General features: G+C 33.0%; 1 protein-coding gene across 24 annotated transcripts in view; it reads left to right on the forward strand.

Annotated features, from left to right (window-relative positions):
* Positions 1–23,653, forward strand: part of MBD5 (methyl-CpG binding domain protein 5) — a 395,786-nt gene that overhangs the window by 300,826 nt on the left and 71,307 nt on the right. For 2 of the 24 annotated variants that reach the window (XM_074302137.1, XM_074302140.1), the window contains one exon: positions 13,982–14,170. The exons of the other annotated variants lie outside the window; for them this stretch is intronic. The gene's annotated coding sequence lies outside the window, so the exon portion shown is untranslated. The remainder of the gene's footprint in view (positions 1–13,981; positions 14,171–23,653) is intronic. 24 annotated transcript variants of the gene reach the window in all.

The raw sequence follows: 23,653 nt of genomic DNA on the forward strand, positions 1-23,653 counted from the left end.
AAGAGAATAGTAGTACATGTTGCTAACATGGTAGCAATTGGAATAAAAGTACCCATTTTCCCATTATTTTAAATATATTTAAAAGAATTTCCCCACTGTCTAGAAATGAGCTATTATGCTGCCAATTTAGGAATGAGTCTGGAAACCCTCTTTAAGTAACTATCTTGTATTTCCTTTTGTAATATACTATGTGGGGACAAAAATATAGATAAGTGTAATGAATCAGCTTTTTTGTCTAACTATTCTCATTAATTTGTACATATTTCTATTCCTTATAAATGATAGCATATATTATAAGAATAAAATTATTTCATATGTTAAATCCTTACTCTTTAGAGTACAGATAAAATAATAAAATTAGTTTAATGACATTCAGTTTCCTGATAAATTTCAAAGTTGACCTAAATTATTGCTACTTTTTCATATTAACCTCTAAAATTACTTTTTCTAAGAATTGATGTATGCAAATCCAAAATGGGAAATTTACATTCAATTTCTTCATGTTAAACAAATTTAAAAATTAAACTATCATTTATTTATTTTACCATTTAAGAAGCTGTATTTCAAACATTAGGACCTGATTATATTTCCTAGAAATAGCTTTAAAGTAAAAGAAATTACCTAGTTCATTAGGCTAGTATCAATTTTTATAACTTTAAAATTTAAAAAATCTTAAATATCATACTTTACATTTCACTTTTCTAAATAACATTAATACAAAGATTTGCCTTATTTTCTTTTTTTTCCTTCTCAAAACAAGGGCCAATAATATGCTAGGCTTTTTTTATATCAATAACTTTAAAAATATCTTGGATGAGCATTGCTTGATATTTCAGCTATGAAATAGTAACTGCTGTCATGAAAATTAAAAATGTAGTTTTTCATATGAAGCATACCTTACTGATTATTTGCATTTTGCCCTAATTTTGTATGTAGAAATAAGTTAAATGAGATAACGTGGTTATTTGCAAAAGCTAAGAAAGAATATATCCAGTCAACAAGAGAAAAACTCAAGAATTTTGTGAGATTTAAATATCTGTCCCTCACTTCTTACTGTTGCTTTCTAAATTTTATTGAGTTTATCAGGTTGACTTAATATTATCCAAAATTTTTAAAATAATTGTTTTTGTCTCTCTTGCATAAAATCACATTCAATAACAAACATGTTAATTGATAACTAATATCTATTTCTTACCATAATGCTTTTTATTGAATATAACAAGTTATTTAATTTCTCCATGTTTAAAACAAGAATAGAGGGAAAATTAATTAAATTGGAAAGAAAATAGTATAATGCAAGGTAATTATATTTCTTTACTGACTTACACATTTTGCAACTATTGGAAGGCCATTGTATCTTAGAATTCCCAATCTTCCCAATCTGCTACTGAATCTTTTAAATTTGTTCTTTAGAAGACCTAATATATGCTGAAAATCAGAGAAAAAAGGCTTATATTTTAAATTACACTTATAAAGCAACATATTTAATCAATTATTAAGCATTTATTAAATACCTACTATGCACTAGGAACTGATGTAGGCACTAGTGATATAAACTGAATGAATATATCATGGAGCCTACTTTCTAATGGAAAACCAGTTTATGTGAAAGGATTTTCTGCATATATATGTATGGGTTTTTTATTTTGATATATATAATATATCAAATATATTATTTTGATATATGATATTGTTTGGGAGGGAGGATACTAGCAGTTTGAAGAAATCAAGGGCTTTATGTAGAAGCTACATGTCAAAGGAAGAGAAAGCTTCTATGAAGCAAAAGAAAGAAGGAAGGCATTCCAGGTATTTGGGGTAAGCAAAGCAGAAGCATAGAAATAGGAAATGTGATCACCCAAGAAACTAGAACTAGAGAGTGAGAAGTTGAAGATTATCCCAAGGTTACAATTTCGGGAGACTGGAAGAATGTTGGTGTCTTAGAAATAGAGAAGTTTGGAAGAAGGAAGATAGTGAGTTCATTCTTAGACTTTTTTTTTATTTTGAGATGTCTTTGGACATCCATTTTGAAATAGCCAATTGTTAACTGATGATACAGGTGTGTAGAATAAAAATTGAGGTAGGATATATAGATCTGTGAATCATTTGCATTGAAGGGATAGTTAAACCCTTGAGAGCTAATTAGATTACAAGAGAGAGAGAGAGAGAGACAGAGACAGACAGAGACAGACAGAGACAGACAGAGAGAGCCAGAAGATTAGGGAAGAAGAGGACCCTAAAATCTTAGGGAACATTCATTTTTAGAAAGTGTAACATGGAGGGCAGCTAGGTTGCACAGTGGATAGAGCACCAGCCTTGAATTCAGAAGGATCCGAATTCAAATCTGGTCTCAGACACTTAATACTTCCTAGCTGTGTGACCCTAGGCAAGTCACTTAACCCCGGGGGGGGGGGGGGGAGTGTAACATGAATGATGAGCCAACTAAGGAAACTAGAAGTAGTCAGATGGTTAGTAGGAAAACCAGGAGAGGGTATTGTTTACAAAAATTCAGAAAAGAGAAAGTAGCCAGCAGGAGAAATTTGTAAACTATTTCAGAAGAGGTCAGTAGGTTAAGAATATGTATTGAATAAGCTCATCAGCACTTTTTAATAAATCAAATGATAGAAGAGGGAAAATTGAAATTGTTTCTTTTTTTTTTCATTTTTCTTAGCATAATCCAGGTTGTTTATTAAAAGATATTTTCTAAGAGTTTTAGAAATGTTGCTTATTTGCTATATAGTAAATTAAAGAATTTAAGAACAATTTTTGTGGAATGGGAACAATCCCACATCTATAAATAGATTTGTATTTGTCATGTGACTGTTCTATAGCATACATGCAAAATGAACAGGTTTCATTTGTAATCTAGCTATATTTTTGACACTGTCTTAGAAAACTCAGACAGATTCAATGACTTATATTTCCATTGAGTGCTAGGATTTTTAGCATAAATTGGGCTATTTGAATATAATTTATACTGTGTATGTATTTTTTAAATTTTAAAATGCTTCTTTCTCAATATATTCCATTTTATAGTTAAAGAATTTTGAGAAATACCAAAACAAAAAATGGTTATCTTATCAGCAAACAGCATCCATTGACAATATTTCTGACTGGTTTTAGGAAGTATTGTAAGTAAGAATTAATAGAAGCTTTCATTCATTTTAAAAATAAGAGTATTTCTTCAGATATTGTGTATTTTGTCTCTGTGTAAGAGCTTAAAGGCAAATGAATTTGTTGAAAAAGGTGCCACATAAGAGCAAATGTTTATAAATATTTATATTAAAAATCATTGAAATAATATTTATCTCTAGGTTTTGTCTTTATTTATTAAGTGACTTAACTATATAACATTTACTTTGGAAAAACATTCATATTGGCCTATGCATGAATGCATCTACTTTTGTTTTTGTTCACCATAACCTATGTACTACTCACACAAAAAAAAACATATGAAGGATTTATTTATTTATTGTTGCCCCATTCTACCTGCTTTGTAAATTCCATTCATTTTTAGTAATATGGACAGAGTTCATATTAACTAAGAGGCAGCATAGCATCTTAGAAAGAGCTCTGTACTTGAGATCAGAGGTCCTAGTCTAAGTATAACCATCAACACTAAATATCTAAACCATAGGCAAGTCCTTTCACTTTAATGAAGCTCAAAACCAGATTCTTCCTTTGTAAAATGGGGATAATAATGCTCATAATGCCTGCCTTGTACTACTGTTTTGAAGAAATAATTTTGTAAATTATAAAGCTCGATAATTGTAAGATGTTACATCATTAAAGGGCAAAATATTCCCTCTACAAGTACAGATCACAATCTATCCATTCAAAGCAGAGTAACCAGAGCTGGAGTCATATATAGAAGTCTGTTTGTATTCCCCTTTATTCACTTGCTAAGTGATTATAGGTTGGTCCCTTAAACTTTCTGAGTTTCACTATTCTCCCCGACAAATTGAGGATGTCAAGCCTTATAAAACTTATCACACCTGGTTATTATAGTGAATATTTAATGAAATATTTGTAGAGTTTTACAAATCACAAAGTGCATAAGAATGGCATCTATTATTTTCTTCCATAGATCAACTAAGTATCAGCCATTATGTTGGACACTTTCTTCTATGTCTTTTTATATTTCATGACCGTGATTAGAACTTATTATTGGTTATCTGTCTATGTCAGAAGTATCAAATATGTAGCCCAGAGGCCATATGTGCCCACAACTTTCCCAGGTTCAGCAAATCAGATTAAATATAATTGGGAAATATTTACCAACCACATATCATAATTCATAAAATCAACATTTTTTAAATTTATTTTTTATTTGTAGATTATTAAGCAGCTAAGTGATGCAGTGGATAGAGGGTCAGGCCTAAAATCAGGAAGACTCATCTTCTAGATTCCAAATCCAGCCTTAGATGCTTACCCTGAGCAAGCCTTTTAACCCTGTTTGCCTCAATTTTCTCCTCTGTAAAATGAGCTGGAAAAGGAAACAACAAATCACTCTAGGATCTCTGCCAAGAAAGTCCCAAATAGGGTCACAAAGATTCAGACACAGCTGAAAAAATGACTGAACACAATATACACAGATCTTTTAAATAAATGTGTTCTCATTGTGTAGAACCATTGATATCATGGGGTTTGATACAATATTTTCCTAAAGCTGAAATGATTTTCCTAAAGTTCAGGTTACTCTCATAATTAATAAACTCTAGTGGTTCCTGAGGATCAAATATTAATTCATGTTTCTCTTTTAAAGTCCTCCATAATCTGGCCATAATCTGCTTTTCCATCTTTAGTGTATGTTATTGCCCTTCACACACTCTGCATCTTTCTGAATTGTCCCTCTTATTGTTTTTGCCTATAACATTCCATCTCACCTTTGCACTGGATTTCTTCAAAGGCTAGGAAGCATTACCTTTTTACCTCCAAGACTTAAAATACCTTGTAGCCTTCAAAACTTAGTTCAGGTACCACCTTCAATATAAAATCTTTCCTAATTCTGCTAACTCCTAAATTAAGGTCACCCACTGTTAGGATTACTAAGTGAGAACTCAGGTTGTCTGGACAGTGACAAGGTGAGAATTCAGGTTTTCTGGACAATTACAAGGTGAGAACTCAGGTTGACTTGATAAGAGGGGGCAAGCTCATTGGCTGGGGTGGTTCTTCCCAGAAGCCCTTGCATTATCCCACGCCCATTCTCTGGGAGAATAAAAGAGAGGACTCTCAGAGAAAGAGAGAGACTCTCTGCATTGCATCAGGCCTGACGGGGCTCTCTGCAGGAAGGGAAGTCACTTCTTTGGACAAGAGTTAACAGCAACTGCCTGGAGACAACGGTTCGTTACAGGAAGAAGAATCTGTCGGAGAGATTTGAGTAGTAGACACAGCAGATCTCTTCCCAGAGAGCGATCCAGCAGCTTCTGGAGACGATAGCTCGCTACATTTGGCGTCCACACGTGGGGCAAGGACTTTTGCTTATCCTGACAAGAGGAGCTAGACCAGACCTTCGCAATTTGGCGCCCGAACAGGGACAGACACGGTCCTGATTCCAGTGGAAAAGCTTCTGATCTAGATCTCAGTCTCTCTGACCCAGAACCGTGAGTAACGAGGAAACTTTGTTAAAGATTAAGTGAGCGTGCTAATAGATAAATAAGGAACTTAACTTGTTAAGGGCTAAACCAGGAATCTCTTATAGCTGAAATGGGGCAGATGTTAGCTATATTCAATCCCTGGACCTCAGCCGACTCATCCCCAGCCCCAGAAGCAACCTCAGCTCCACCCCCATTCAGGAGTGGTACTATAGAGAGTATAATCAAGATAATTGAGGAGCAGAGTTTACTTGTAACCTGGGTACAGATTGCTAAACTCTTGGCTGCATTAAGACGCACATCCCCTTGGTTCTTAGAGGAAGAAAAGATAGATGTAGATAAATGGAAGCTAGTGGGATATGAAATGAAAGAATTTCAAGCAAAAAATGGGCCTCGTTCAATTTCTGCAGAAGTATTTTATATCTACAACATAGTTCAATTAGCCTTAAACTATCAAGCAAGTTGTAGGAGAAGGAAAAGTTCTAAAAATGGACAGAGGAGGAAGTGTGAGGAAAAAAGGAAAGATCAAGATCTTTCCCTAGACCAAGAGGATTTAAATGAGGAATTGTGGTATGATTCTCTTGAAGAAGCTTCAACCCTGCCTAGAGAACAGATTATTGACAGGCCCGCATCAACCCCACCTTCAGAGATGGAGGAAGAAAGAGGGGAAGAGGCAGAAACACAAACAGAATTGCCTGTGAAGAAGCCTAAGCCTATGACAAGATTAGAAAAAGCATTGGTTAAAGCTAAGAGAGAAGGACAGGATATAAGTGATTTTATACATGCATATCCTGTGATTGAAAATACTGACTCTGTAGGTAAAAAAATGAGAAGATATGCACCTTTAGATTTGAATAAAATTAAGGATTTGAAAAAAGGTTGTACCCTTTATGGGACTACATCAGCTTATGTCAAAATGTTACTAGATGGTTTGTCTTATGAAGTCCTAACCCCGAATGATTGGAAATCCATAGCAAGGATATGCCTGGAACCTGGAGAAAATTTATTATGGCTTTCGGAATTTCATGAATTATGTAAAATTCAAGTCAGATGCAATTTGGAAATAGGAGTTAACACACAATTCACTTTTGAGCACTTGGCTGGTGAAGGTCGGTATGGAGAGAATTCGGAACAGATTCATTATACCATGACAATATATGAACAAATTGCCAAGGCTGCAATAAAAGCTTGGGGTGTCCTCCCTGGACAGAAAGATCGTGGAGAGGCTTTCACTAAAATAGAGCAAGGTCCCAATGAACCTTTTGCAGATTTTGTGGGACGTTTGCAAACTGCTGTCAAAAGAACTATTGGAGAAAATTCAGCTACAGAAATAATGACCAGACATCTGGCTAAGGAAAATGCCAATGAGATTTGCAAAAGAATTATATGGGGATTAGACAAAGATGCTCCTTTAGAGGAGATCATAAGACGCTGTGCTACAGTGGGAACAAATGCTTTTTACACCCGGACAATGATGAATGTGGAAAGGCAGGGTCCCTCCTGGCAAGGGACTTCTAGAGAAACTCGGCGATGTTTTCAATGTGGAAAAATTGGACATCTAAGAGCTCAGTGTAGGTATGGAGATACAGTGAGAAGACAGGGTGAAAGAAGACCTAAAACCCCATGTCCAAAATGCAACAGAGGACTCCATTGGGCATCAGAGTGTAGAATAATTCAGGGAAATGGGATGAGGGGCCCAGGTCCAGGGCCCCAGGCAAAAAAGACTTGGGGCATGATGGCAGCTGATGTTACACCCAAAGAACCTTTAGAAGGCCAGGACTCTGATTTAATCAATCAGCAGAGAAGCAATCACATGGCAGAAAGGGATTACCTGATAAGTCAGTCAAAAGGCAATCAGATTGCAAAAATGGATTACACTTGGGGAGAATACAGGCCTTTTAAACCAACAGGGCTGTGCCCAGTGCAAACAACTCCAATGTAATTGTCAGATGATGAGAAGAGATTTAGAAAGTGGTAAATAGAAGGATAGATTAACTGCCTGGGAGAGAGGGTTTGCTTGTATTTCTTCAGCAGGAGAAGGAATCAGATGGGTGCCAACGAGTCATATTCGCCTTGTCCATCAGAGAGAGACAGAAAAAGAGAAAGATCTCAAAATAAAGGAGAAGATCTAAGAAACATCTGACACTGAAAGAGCCATTGGACTTCCTCACACAAGATGAGACTAATGGACAATGGACTTATGGACATTTATAAATTTTCAATTTATGATTATGTTATATACTTCTAGCATGTGTTATGTTACTATGTTACTATGTGCTTATGTAATTCATGTAATTATCTGTAATACTTCCCATATTGATGGATTTATGTTTCAAGGTCATGACTGTCCTATGTTCTAAATCAAAAGAAAGGGGGAGATGTTAGGATTACTAAGTGAGAACTCAGGTTGTCTGGACAGTGACAAGGTGAGAATTCAGGTTTTCTGGACAATTACAAGGTGAGAACTCAGGTTGACTTGATAAGAGGGGGCAAGCTCATTGGCTGGGGTGGTTCTTCCCAGAAGCCCTTGCATTATCCCACGCCCATTCTCTGGGAGAATAAAAGAGAGGACTCTCAGAGAAAGAGAGAGACTCTCTGCATTGCATCAGGCCTGACGGGGCTCTCTGCAGGAAGGGAAGTCACTTCTTTGGACAAGAGTTAACAGCAACTGCCTGGAGACAACGGTTCGTTACAGGAAGAAGAATCTGTCGGAGAGATTTGAGTAGTAGACACAGCAGATCTCTTCCCAGAGAGCGATCCAGCAGCTTCTGGAGACGACAGCTCGTTACAACCCACTACAATAATCAGAATAAATTCAAATGCTTTAAAAATGGAGAGACTTGAAAAATTGCTCCTACCTATTCCAATTCCTTCATTTGACCATTTCATATCTCCCTAAATAAATGATTATGAGTTAACCCAGAGTTCTTTACTATAGTCAAAACATATATCTAAAAAGGATTTATTAAAGGCTCTTCTCTGCTGCTGATTGAGACCTCAGGAGAGCTGGAGATAGAAGTAGAGTGCACAAGTCCTTCAAATCCATATCTGAACTGGGTTGGTAATGGATGTTCTAGTCCTCAAGCTAGTTTCACAGTTTTTCTTTTCATACAGGAAAAGTTCCATCTCTAGCATGTTAGATATGTTCCACATATCAGGAGCTCTAGAATAGTGATTTGTAGAAAGTAATATAACTTCTGCCTGTGCTTCCAAATCTATTCCATGGGATTTAACCACAGAAAGTGGTTAAAGGAAATAAGATTTTAAGATTGTAATATTTACTAGTTTACTCAAAGTTAGGTAACAACAGGAATGTAGTGTAGCTTATAAAGCTACATGCTATGGGCCCATTTAAAGCCTACAATATTCTATCACATTAATATGGTCATGAATCATAACAGGGAATTCAAGAATGCCAGGGAGGATGGCCTCAGGATATTTTCTCAAGTGAGAATTAAAGACTTTAATTATTGATATAGCTACATATAAATGTATGTATGAATATATATGTGAATGTCCTTTCTTGTAGCAAACACTACTGATTCATTTATAGTCTACAGAATGAAGATGAGATAGTTGGAGGATTCTAAGACGTAACCATATCTTTATATATATAAAAAGAGTCATAGAACCAACATAATGGACAATATGAAAATAAAGTACAACAATCATAACTTAGTAAGACTTTACACTGGAAAAATGGTGCCTTTCCCCTGCCCCTACAAAAAAAAAAAAAAAAACACCTGTATTTTTTGTGCGTATTGTAATATGCATATGCCTGTGTGTACATACATATGTTCCTACATACCTGGTATCTCCCTTGATAAAATGTTAATTCCTTGAGCATTAATTTTAATTTTTGTCTTTCTATCCCCTGTTTATAGCATGATATGTGTTACATAGTAGGTGCTTAATAAAGGCTTTTTGATTGTCATCTGCAAACTGTAGTGTTTTCAGTATCTCACTAATCTATAGAAAATTTTACATTTATTTTAACCTTGTCAAGTATATCCTTTTAGAAGTAAACACCCTTTGCAAGTCTGTTCATGTGAGCAAATGTAGCTCTGTAGTTACAATTCTCAAGGAATCTGGCATAATCTTACTATGTTGCATTTGTGACTTTTTCCAAAGTAAGATAAATGCTTTTTTAGTAACCTGAAAACACAACTGGTGCTTGTTGCTGATAAATATTTAACAACTGGCTCTCAAAAAAATGCATATACAATATACTTTAACATAGGTTTAGTTAAACACATACTTTGATTTTTCTCAGAGAAATATCTGCCCTTATTCATTTTTAGATATCTAAATGCAGACTATATCTCTATTTTGCATAGTATCTTGCATATTGCAGAAGCTAAGCTTAACATGGTATGATGTGGTAATATAATATGACATAATAGTATACAACATTTAATATTGCTACTTCTTAAAATAACTTTTCTGACTTCAGGTCTTCTAGAACTTACTAGTTTATCTGATAGAACTCAAGGATTGAAGACAAAGGCTACAAACTATATTATTCCATCTTTCACTTAGTGAGGCTTTAACAAAATCCACATTATTTCCTTTAAATTAATAAGAGAACTATAAAAAATCTTTATTGTAGAAGTTAAGTATCATCTAATTAATTTGAAATATATGTATTCTTATCTATCCTATTCACTTTGAAAGTATCTAGCATCTGATCAGGGTCTATGCAATTTGGGAAAAGTACTTATTTGCCCCTAAGACAGTAATCTACCAAGATATTCAAAGAAATAAAATATCTTTCAAATCTGGTTACATAACTAAGGGAAATTATCTTTTTAACCATATTAACCTCTTAAAATGAAATCTGTTTGAAAAGAAAACACATGTACATTACATTAAATATGTGTACATTTACTTAAATATGTGTTTATATTATACATATATTTTATGTACACATACACATATATGATATATGCATTGACTCTGAGAATATTAAAATTAACTTTCAAATAAATGAAAATTTCATTTATTTTTAAGGAAACTTTTCTCTCCAATGGTGAAGTACCAATTGGTGATTCATTGCATTCAGCAGTTTTTACAACGGGGGAAATATGAGAAGACCCTTGCATGATAAGAACATGATTATGTACTGTAATAGCAGCAAGAAGGTTAGTTTGAATTCTAGCCTGGGTTCAGATTTTGATTCTGACATTTGGCAAGGTCTTTGTGACCATGAGCAAGTCCCTAATTCTCTGAACCTCACTTTTCATCTATAATATGAAGGAATTACCTTGTTTTTTAAATCCCTGTGGTGCCTTTCAGCTCTAAATTTGCAATTCTAAAACTTAGCAGGAAAGTTCAGAACAGTAGTAGAAAACTCTGTTATTCCTGCCTAATATCCTAAAAAAACAACATAATGATTGACAGTTTTCTTTTCCAAAAACATGAGTCAACATCTGTAGGTTTATGTCATCTGCGCATTTTAGCAACAGTGAATATTTTTAACTAGATTGAAACAAGGATCCTGCATCTGATTTTCTTGAAATCTATGTGTTTAGCAATCAACATTTGTAAGTTACCTCAAATTAAGGTAACCGTATATTTTAAATTTTCCCAAGACAACCTTAGGTTTTGTTTAGACAAAAATGCTTTAGAACATTAATTGGTCTCCACTTAATCTAAGTTTAGAATTTCTTCCATAGAATATAAATGAACCAATTTTAAAACAGAAAGCCTTTTGCTATGTCAGAAAACCAAGTTAAAGTTTACAAAAAAACAACAACAAAAAAAAAAACCCACCTAGATCATGGTTACACATTTTAGACAGGCGTTTTAGCACTCCTCATCATGAAACTTCATAATATATCCTTGTTTTTATTATTTAGAGATTATTATTCACTTATCTCTACTTTTTATTTTAGATCTCTAATGGTCCAGGCCTTTGTAAATAGCATGACACATATCTGGATCAACTAGCTTGCATGGTTGTTTTTTTTTTCTCTGCATTTTCTCAAAGCAAATGAAATTTATAGTTTGGCACTCATTAAACTATTTCTCTGTATTTCATGAAAACAAAAAAGATAAAGCTTTCTTTATTATTTTACAAGTACAAATCTCTCATTTTCCAACCCCAAGGAAAAAATGTTCATATAGTAAAAATACATCTCATTAAAACTTTCTATTCATTTTTATGGGGAAACTCGGGACTTTTTAGGGCTCCATCCCCAGAATTACCCATTTGTATCAAAATAGTCCCAGACATACATAAGAATAGCTCTTTAAGTTGATAGCTTTTACCAAAAAAGAGACATACCAAATGAGTGTGGAGGTGGAAAGAAGAAAGAAGTGATATGAGCTAGTCTCTGGCTACAGGTGAGGTAGACTGTGAAGGGTGAGTATTGTAAAGAGCAAAAAAGTACTACTAGATTTACAAGATTTTCAGCTTTTTCATCTAATTATGAAGAATTTAATATCTTTCACATTATAAATTCCCTTTCAGTATTCTTCAGCATCTGAGTATTCTTGTCTTCAAAGTAATTGGTCCTTGACAATCTATAGAATAAAAAAATTTGTGTTGTTCTTGTTCAGTCATTCAGACATGTCTAAGTCTTCATGACTCCATAGAACACAGCATGCCAGGTCCCTCTATCTTTCATTATCCCACTAAGTATATCCAGCTTTCCATCTGATCCTCTATTATCCCTTTTTTTCCTTTTTGACTTCAGTCTCTCCCAATAACAGGGTCTTTTCCATTGAGTCCCATCTTATGTAGCCCAAGTATTTAGGCTTTGGATCCAGTATTTGTCATTCCAGTGAATACTCTGAATTAATTTTTTTAAGTATTGGTTGATTTGATCTCCTTGCTGTCCAAAAAGACTCTCAAAAGTCTCCTATAGCACTGTAATTTGAAAGTGTTATTTTTGAAGGTCTCAGGCTTTCCACATAGTCCACCTCTCAGTCCACCTTTCACAGCTATACATTGTTAATAGAAAAACCATAGTTTTGACTACATGAATCTTTGTCAGCAATGTGATATCTCTGCTTTTTAACATGCTGACCAGATTTACCATAGCTTTCCTTCCAAGCAGCAAACATCTTTAAATTTCATGGCAACAATCACCATGTGCATTGTTGAACGCAAGAATATAAAATCTGACACTGTTTCCATTTCTTCTCCTTCTTTTTGTAGGAAGTGATGGGACCAGTGTACCATGATCTTAGTTGTTTTTTCTTTGATTTTTTTCCCCCCTGTGGCTAGGGGTTAAGTGACTTGCTCAGGGTCACACAGTTAGGAAGTGTTAAGTGTCTGAGACCAGATTTGAACTCCTCCTGAATTCAGGGCTGGTGCTCTCTATCCACTGCGCCACCTAAGCTGCCCCCTTTTCTTTGATGTTTAAGCTCTATTCCAACTTTTATACTCTTTCATTTTCATCAGAAGGTTCTTAATTCTTATTCACTTTTTTCCATCTGAACGGTGCATAAATATATCTGAGATTGTTAATATTTCACTGGACAACATTAATTACAGCTTTTGATTCATCCAACCTGTTATTTCATATAATGTATTCTGTATATTAGCTTAAATAAATAAGGTGCCAGTATTCAGCCTTGCCATAATTCCTTTTCCAATCTCAAACCAATCATTCCATTTTCCTTTCAGGTTCCTCAGGAGATCAGTAATATAATCTAATATTCCTATCTCTCTGAGACTTTGCTACATTTTGTTGTGATTCACACAAGTCAAAGGCTAAATGAAACAGAAACAGAAATAAAAATTGGATCATTTCTAATCCAGTGGCTACAGTTGAGATTTCAAGATTTTCTGTCCTAATGAGTGCAGCCTTGTTTTTTAGAATTTAAGTAACTTAACTGGAATTTCATAACTTCTACTAGCTTTATTGTTAGCTATTCTTCCTAAGGCCCATTTAACTTCATTTCCCAGAAAATCTGACTGTAAATCAGTAACCGCGCCATTTAATTATCAGTGGTATTAAGATCTTTCTTATGTGGTGGGTTCTTCTGTTAAGTTCCTACCATTTTTGTCTTTTATCATGGTCATTTTTACATGAAACATTTCCTTGATATCTCTAATTGTCTTGATTCCTTTCTCATTCTGTTGTTTTCTATTTCTTTGCATTGCTCATTTAAGAAAACCTTATCTCTCCTTGCTAATCTTTGGAATTCTATATTCAGTGAGTACATCTTTCCCCTCCTCTCTCCTTTACCTTTTGCTTTCCTTTTCCCTTCACCTATTTACAACACCTCATCAGAGAGCCTAAAAAAATCTTTAAAAACAAGTGTGTTTGAAAGAGTAACAATTTTTCTCTTTTAGGTGAGATAACAATAATATATAGAGAGATCTAAAGCATTGTTTATTTGTACTTAACAAATTCTGAACAATTTGTTTAAAACTTCAGAATTTAGCCTTCTATCATGGAACACTTTATCTACTGGATAATGAAGAGAGTAAGAAAAAGCCTTTTTGAAAATACGGAGCCCAAAAATAAAATTTAAAAAAAAAACTAATGAACAGGACTTGGTGAATGGGATTCGAGAAAGGGAGAATCTGCTTGACTTAGAGAACAAAAAAGAAGATGAAGAGACATGTAAGTAGATAAAATAAGACAAAAATAATTATTAAACAAAATCCTAAATGTAAAAAGATAACAAGCAAGAAGAGGGGATGATAGGTGGGGTCAAGAGATCCAGTAGTTAGGGAGACCAAAAGACTAAAGTAGCCAAAAAAAAACATAATACTGTATTTCCAGTAGAAGACAGGGAAATTTAGTAATTGGGGAAGGGGGGGTGGGAATTTAGACAAGAAAATTTCATCCTAATTCATAATTTTGAATATAAATGGATTAAACAATCCAATAAAATGAAAATGAGTGACAAGTTAGATTTTTAAAAATCTAAAATCTGTTGCTTACAAAATACAAAAAGCAAAGACATATATAGAATAAAGCTGAGTGTATGGAAGAAAATTTACCATGTATCAAGTAAATTCAAAAAAGCAGAAATTGCCATCATGCTCAAACAAAACACAAACATTAAAAAATATAAAAAGCAATAAACAGGGAAATTAAATTATGTTGAAAGGAACCAAAGCCAACAAATTAATATCAGTAATGAACTTAAAACCAATACCAGTAATGAACTTAGTTGTTCCAAATGTCTTAGTATCCAAATTCATAAGGAAACCACCTGAGCTTCAAGAAGACATAGACAATAATACAATAGTAACAGGAGACTTCATTATCCCCCTTTCAGTTTTAGATAAATTTAACAGGAAAATAAAAAGAAAAATATGAAACTGAAAAAATTTCTGGAAAAGCTAGTATTTTTTTAAAATTTTATCTTCTTTAGGGGACAATAAAACAATAAACATTTTTCTCTGTATCACATAGAAATTTTGCAAAACCTGGCTATATACTAAGGGACAGAGATGTTGCAAGCAAAAGTATATAGGTGGAAATAGTTATTATATCATTTATATTCCATAATGAAAAAAAGAAAAGGAATTGGCTCAGGGATCATAAGCAAAAAAAAAAAAAAATAGATTTAGATGGACATTTGAAAATGAAATCTTAAATAAAGGGTGGATCAAAGAATAGATCATGAAAATAATATTTGTGTAAAAACAAAAATTTTAATGAATAAACAACATACTAGATTTTTCAGTATACTGCTAAAAGCAGTCCTCAAGGAAAATCATATTTTTACAACCATACATTAACAAAATTGAAAAAGAAGATTAATGAACTGAATGTGCCTTTTAAAAATTATCAACAAACAAATCTAAAATAAGCTCAAAAGTAGAGATATTAAAAATAACAGGGAAAATGGATAAATTGGTGGTCAAAAAAATCTAAAAGATGGTTCTTTCAAAAGACTGATAAAACTAATAAATCCTTAGCTAATTTGATTAAAAAGAAGAGAACAGAAAATCAAATTAACAAAATAGCAAATGAGCAAGATGAAATTATAGCCAAAGGAGAAATAAAAAGAATAACTGGAACATCCATTATATAATTATATGCTAACAAAATTAAAAATATAAAAGAAGTAGAGGAATACCTTGAAAAAGATAAAATAATTAAAACTCTCAGAAGTCCAGGTAAAGATTTTAAGTAACCCAATTTCAGAAAAGGAAATAGTTGTAAATTTGAAGAAATTATGGTTTTTATAATCAGGTCAGTCTGTATTACTATATATAGAGTTAAATTTATGTTCACTTTATTTCTATGAACATTAAGAAGACCAATAAATAGAAATAAAATCATATAAGCAGTCTTAAAGGAAAAGACCAGGACCCAGTGAATTAGTATAAGCAGTATATCATAATGGTTTCTTAGAGAAGAAAATTTACCTAATCATCTGGATAATGATACTATCCTTGAAGGTTTACTCATAGTTGTTTGATATTATCAAATGGGCTATTGGCTAGGATATTGCATTGCTATGTAAAAAACAAGTCCTTATCAGAAACCTATAAATCATTTTAAAGGGTTATCCTCACCACCCCAACGTAACAGTCCTTCTGAATGAAAATTAAATATAAGATGTATGATGGAAAGGGACATTAATATCTTTTATCTTATAAAATCATAACATTAAATAATAAATCTGACCTTTATTGATTTGCTGTTTTTATCAGTCTCAATCTAATTGTTATAGCTATGTTGTCAATTTTTCAAACTTTCTCTGTCATTTTCATCATGTTCAGCTTGCCATTCTAAGCAAGTCCATCTGTCTCTGAATTGATTCATCCTTTGTTTTTCCCCAGATTTGTGATTTCTTTAATGTAAAGAGCTCCCTCTGAGGCTAGAAAGGCTCTCTACCAGGGTAAACACACTATAGTTCTTCACCTCATCCCAGTGCACCTGACATGTTATGGCTGTCTAGTTAGCACTACCCATACTTTGAAGAGTATTGACCATCTTCAGAAAGAGGCATGAAGAAGGAAGCTTCCATTATTGCTGATTCTTTATAAACACTATGTTTGGTATAATTAATAGTATTATAATAGTGGATGTAATACTAATACAAATACAAAATACACTATTTGTAGGTTCTAGAAGGTACCTCATTTTTTAGATGAAGAAAGCATTTGTGAGTTGCCAAGTATTATAGATATTTGAATTAAAAAAATAATTTGAAGGCTTTCTGACTCCTAATCCAAATATTTTCCACTAACCTGAGCTGTATATGGAGAAATAAATAACTATATACTGTGTTGTATAAAAGAACAATCTAGTTTCCCTTTAACATTTAGGTAAGGTAAGATAAATTTTTATTTCTACTTTTGTTAGACAAGGTCAGTTTTGCTTTGATATTCAACTACAATTTTAAATTTTAGAGAGAACATTTACAATGGAATCTCAATGAGATAGTGGTTTAGTTGCAAATACTAGGTTGTTTATGAATTGCTGGTAAAGAGAATAAGTGTATTAACATCAAAAATGTTATGTCTCAGTTTGTATTTTTGCTAAATAAAATTTAATTTAAATTATTTATTATAATACCCCATAGTATGTTTTGTAAGGTTAATGCACAAATGTTAATATGAAACTTCTCAAATGGCTCTCTGATATGAAATGTTTTCTCAAACAGAAGGACATTACCAGAATTGATGAGAATAATTGGTTTATAAAGTTGTAAACTGTGAATTAACTAATTTCAATTATATAATCATTCTGGTTCTTTTAAATTTTTATCTTTGCTAATTGCATAGTATAGTTAAATCATATTTATATTTCCAAGATTTTAATGAAGAACCATCACTGCAAACAGGTTTACAGATTTTATTTCTTTATTTTGATATTGTAGTCGGGACCTCTTATAGGGACTCATAGTGAGAAAACTCCTTCCACCAAAACATTGGCAAATGCTTTACATTTTGTCATTTTAAAGCTATTTAAAATGTCACTTTAAAGACACTTTAAATGACAAAATACACTTGAATATTAAGACATTGGTGACTTGCTTAGCCATATAGTCAGTATGTATAAAAAACATTACTTGAACCCAGGTCATCTAAACCAGATCGTTATACCTCAAGTCCAGTACTTCTTCACCTATGGCTATTTGTCTCTCTATATACTTTGCCTAAAGTTCAAATAATATGATTATTAGCTATCTGATTCATGATCAGGAATCAGATTTCTGATCTTGAGATCAGAATAAGATCATGAATTTATAATTTAATTAAAAATAATTGTTATAGTAGTAAGCATTTGTTAAATATATAACATGTGTGTATATTATATAGTATATATTATAAATATAAATACATTAACAAATACATATTTGTTAATTATATCTTGATCTAGTTAGGGAGGACACAAAAGTAAATGAAACAGTTCCTGCTTTTGGAGAGCTTACATTCTCTTTGGGGAAGAAAATATTTATATAGGATTTGCATAGAGTTAGTTACTTCTCCCAACCCATACTCAATAAGGCAGACTGGTCTCTGAATGCAAAGCTACTGCTCTGTCTCTCTTCATCTAGGAATATACTTGAGTGGCTGTAGAATACTTTTAATGCTGTTACTCTGAACCCCCTCTGTATTATATGTTCTTAGAAGGCAAAAACCATGCTTTATGTTTTGTCCACACTTTTTAAAGAGCTGAGCTCATAAGGAGAATTCAATTAATTAATACGCAATTGGTTCAGCTTTATTGCCAGCTATGTACAAAATTCTATACAGAGTATATTAAAAAAAATAAATAAATTTAAATAAGAAACAGTTCCTTCCTGAGAAGAATCTCAACAATTTTAGTGATACTAATTTTTGATAGCCAGAATCACTGTTTTTTGCATATATCACCTGAAATTCATACTTCATAAAACTTCTGTACAAATGTCCTCATATAATCAGAATCTGTAACTTGTATTTTATTTCTTTTAATCCTGCTATCCATATTTGCACACAAATGTAATCTCTGATCTATATGTCATTGTTCTTTAATATGATTTGTAGATTTGCTTATCTAGTTGCTAAATCATCATTTTCTATTTCAGGCTTTAGATAGGCACTATATATCTTCCTGGAGAAACTTAATAATTAATGTTATATCACTTTATGGATCTCAAATGTAAAAGGTCTAACAAAATGTGACCTCAGACCTAAAGGATATTGCTAGTTGGAGTGAACAGCCTGTGCCTCCTTATAGGGAAAAATGCTCTTTGGAAATTTTATTAAGAGATAAATAGATTATTTTCCATAATAATCCTTTATTAACTGAAGATTCATAGAGTAGATGACCTAAATTTTCTTCTAAAATCTGTGTTATGTGTAATATAAATAGTTTGTCTAATATAATTTTATCAGGATTATGGAATCACAGAACTTCAGAGTTGTTAGAAAGCTTAGTTACCATTCAGTCTGAAATATGAAATACCTAAAAAGAATCTCATCTATAGAATATCCAGCAAGTTCATAGAGCTCATCTTTTCTTAAACACCTGTGTTAAAGATAAGTTCATTACCTACCAATGAAATCTGTTTCACTTTCAGTTAACTTTCAGTTAACATAAAACTTAAATTTACCTTTCTGCAGAGCATGCATTGCTTCTTGTCATAACCTCTAATATAAAACAGAGTAAATCAAATACCTCTTCTTCTTGAGAGCCCTCATATATTTGAAGGTGGGTATTAAGCAACTATCAAGTCCCCCATTAATCCCAGCTGCTTCCAACTACACATTCCCATTTCTTCAATTGATCCCTATCTTCTAGTTGCCTTCCCCTGGATGTTTTTCAGCTTATCAATATCTTTCCTTAATCACAGTTCCTGGAGCAGTATTCTGTAGTACAAAATACTACAGATATGTATTATGTTCAGCTTTCTAGAGCCCCAAGTTGGGGGTGACAAAATGTGCCATGCTTTCTAGATCCCCCACATCGAGGTCATTAAAACATACTGTCTTAGTGGAGGAGTGATGAGGTAAGACTCCTAAGGATGGTGGGAAAATGGAGTCTGATTAAAATATGAAGTCTGTTTATTCCAAATTCTCTCACTCTTATATACCCTCATATAACCAAAGCAACACTGCATACGTAGGATCACATACACAACTTGCTATTGTATGTACCTTGCCACCTGGTATCACTCTGCTTAAATCTCAACATAGGTTGTCACCACCCCTGACTTCTCAGGAAGGCCCGGAGCCTTTAGAGGAGATAGGGAGCTGAACCAGACATTGTTAGCAGGTTCCCTCTGGGTTGAAGGGTCTTATATCTCACTCAGAGTTCCCCCACCATCTGTAGCCCTCTATAGACATCTATTCAAAACAAGGTTATTGCCTCATTACTCCTAAAAGTTGTATCTCAGCACAAGATTGCATTAGCACTTTTGACTCATTGAATTTTCATACAACTAAAATTTGTCTTTTTTTTAACATCTTATTTTATTTTTGATTCTAAATTTTCTCCCTCCCACCTCTTCTAATCCATTATAAATATACATAGTCAAATAAAACAAACTCTCACATTAGCCATCATGTACTTAATATATAGTATAGGTATATGTACACACACACACACACACACACACACGTTCTGTGTAGAGATAAAGAGCATATATTTTGCATTCTTGAATCCTCTGAAATTATGGTTCCTAAGTCTTCCAGAATTTTTGTTCTGATATTGTTATTATATCAATTGTTTTCTCGATTCTATTTACTTCTGTGTTTTGTGAAGTCAAATTTTTCCAGAAATATCCCTTTCATTTCTTATAGCACAATAATATTCTATCACATTCATATACTATATCTTATTTGGCTTCATAGGCTTCTTCATTAGATAATTTCTTCGCCACTCTGAAAAGAAACTACTATAAAAAATTGTGTACCCATCGGTGAGGAAAAGGAAGGAAATGAAAATTTATATAGTGCCTATTATAATATATGCCAGGCACTGTGCTCAATGCCATTTACTAATATCTTTTTGTTCTAAAAATACTCTATGAGGTGGGCATTATTATTCATATTTTATAGTTGAAGAACCTTAGACAAATAAGCCCAAATTAAGTACCCAAAGTCACCCAGCTATGAGGCCATGTTTGTATCCAGATCATCCTCACGCTAAGACTGCTATTCCATCCACTGTACGTTATGTGGATCCTATTCAATCAGTCACTGAATATTTCAGTGCTTACTATGTGCCAGGCACTGTGTCAAGCTTTCCTTTCCTCAAAGGGGCATCATTAAGTCTTGCAGTTGGACCAGAAAATCTTTAAAAAAAAAAAAAAGTCTAGGGCAGAGGGGGTCTGAAAGAAGATCTCCTTTGGAAAAGGGAATCCATAGGCAGGGAATACTAAGGAAGTAGGAGTTTTAGAGTTGATGTGATCTTGAAGACATGACTGTCTTCCCTTAAATGGAAGATCTAGGAGGAGCTTTTCTCTGATGTACACCTTTTCCCCTTTACAAGCAGAAGGTTTACTAAAGAGGTGTGAGCTTAAACTGATGAGATCATATAGGAAAATTAATTTCAGGAGATAGTGATGACATTGAGAAGAACATAAATAAAATGATCTCTTTGAGACAGTCATAGCAATAGTATCATTAAGTCAAAGTCTATGCATAGTTTATTCCTTTGGGTTCAGGGTTCTAAATTGCTTTCTAGAATGACTGGACCATTTTACATTTGTACTAATAGTACATTAATGAACCCATTTTACCATATCCTCTTAAGCATTTGTCATTTTCCTTTTTTTGTCAACTATACCAATACTATACCTCAGAATTGTTTTGATATGTACTTCTCTGATTATTAGAGATTTAGAGCATTTTTCATATGAATATTAATACACTGCCTATCCTTTGACCTGTCATCAACTGAGAATGGCTGTTATTCCTATAAATATATATGAATTCCTTTTACACCCTTGAAATGACATCTTTTTCAAAGAAACTTGCTACAAAGAAATTTTTTCAAATTTTCTGCTTCACTTCTAATTTAACCTATATTGATTTTGTTTCTGTAAAAACTTTTAAATTTTATGTTATCAAAAACTGCACTTTACCTTCTGGGAACTCTTCTATCTCATTTTTACTCATGAGCTCTTCCCTCATCCATAGATCTAGCAGATACTTTCCCACTTCTCTAATTTGTTTATGATATAACCTTTCATGTTTAAATCATGTGTCTATTTGGAACTTGTTTATGATATATGGTATGAAATGTTATTGACCTCTCCTTAGTTTTTGCCAGACTCTTCTAGTTTTCCCTACAAAAAAATTGTAGAAATTGTAGGACAATGAGTTTTTAATCTTAATATCTGATATCCTTGATCTTATCAATCATTAGTTTACTGGGCTCTTTTGCTTCTGTAAATTGTGTTTCTATTCTGTTCTTTTGACCAACTTCTCTATTTCTTACCCATTACCAAACTGTTTAGTGTAGTATGTGATCTTTTTATTATATAGTATATGATCTGTTTCTGTAGTATAATATGAATATGGTATGTGATTTGTTAACTGGTAGGCACTCATTTCCTTTTTTTTTTTTTTTTTTTCCATTAATTCCCTTGATATTCTTGACCTTTTTTTTTTCCTTCAAGTGAATTGTGTTAATATTTTTTCTCTTTCTCTAAAGCAATTCTTTGGTAGTTTGCTGTAGTACTCAATAAGCAAATTAATTTAGATAATGTCACTCATAAAGTTTATATTCCTGTTTCTTTTTTTGTGTTCACGTAATTTTTTTGTTTGTTTACATACCAAATTTGCCAAATTTGTCTTGGCATTTAGATTTACTTTTATTTTAAGTGGAATTTCTCTGTCTCTTCCTGCTGGATTTTGTTGCTAACATATAGAAATACTGATAATTTGTATGTATTTATTTTATATCCTACAACTTTATTGAAGTTGTTAACTATTTGAATTGGTTTTTAATTGATTGTCTAAGATTCTCTCAGTAGCCATCATATTATCTGCAAAACATGATAATTCTTGCTTTGCCCCTATCTTATTGGAATCACTTCTAGATTATTGCCACTGCAGATAAATGTTGCACTATTAAATTATTGATGTTATTATATTATAAATGTTTGTTCTTGGCTTGAAGCCGTTATTTATAACCATTCCTCTCCATCATATCTAGATCAGTTTTCAGTCCACTTTGCAATTGTGTTCTGGAATTGAATAATAGGTAATGGAGATGCCGGATAGTGCCAATTCCTGATTCTAAAGTTCAGGGAATCCCTAGAATCTCTGTTTCAGTGTTTCCCTCTTTACCAATATTCTTTCAGTATTTGGCATATAGGTCATTTCTGACCAGACTCTACTTGTAGTGAATGCAGACCTTTTTTGTCTCCCTAAGCCACTTTGTGCCAGAAAATGACTTTTTCTTGCATTATCTTATCAGAATTCATTTTGGTACTTTTTAAATATTTTTCTTGCAGAGATTTGGTGGGGAACTTGATACTGCTTTCTGATATTCTACCATATTAACTTCACTTCCAAAAAGTCAATCCCTATATCTTTTTCATATGTAATACTATCTAAACATGCCTTGTACTTTTTAAAGACAGGTATATGATAACTTGAATTTTCTCCTCATTCAATTGTCCTACTTAAAATACCTTTTTTGATTCTGATTCTGTCATCTACTATGTTATCCAGCCAACCATTTGTCATCTGCAAATTTAGTAAGTCTTCCATCACTTACATCATCACTCTCCTCAAAGTCTAACTCATCCATGGAATTTGTGGGGAACTGGCATGAGGAATACTAACAAGAATGATGGATACTGGGGATTTAATATGGCTTTAGTCTGTTATGGTAATTTAAGGACTGTCAGAAATTGTGAAATAATGGAAAAGTAGGTCTTGCACCCAAGTTAGTGTGATGCAGCCTCTCCTGAGAGTGAATGAAAAGTTTAAGTGGCTAGACTATCCCTCCTCAAAACTTTTGTAATAATGAGCTGTACATAATCATAGAATTAATGGCATTCTTTTATACTCTGGTACCATAGGAAGCATTACAAATAAGGAAATATACACAAGTATACATTAAAACTAAAGTCAAAGAGTTCTAGTGTATCCTGTCAAATATGAAGAAGGAAATGTAAGAATACATGTGGCTGTT

The sequence above is a fragment of the Sminthopsis crassicaudata genome, chromosome 3 (assembly GCF_048593235.1).
Source record: "Sminthopsis crassicaudata isolate SCR6 chromosome 3, ASM4859323v1, whole genome shotgun sequence".
Taxonomy (NCBI): Eukaryota; Metazoa; Chordata; class Mammalia; order Dasyuromorphia; family Dasyuridae; genus Sminthopsis; species Sminthopsis crassicaudata.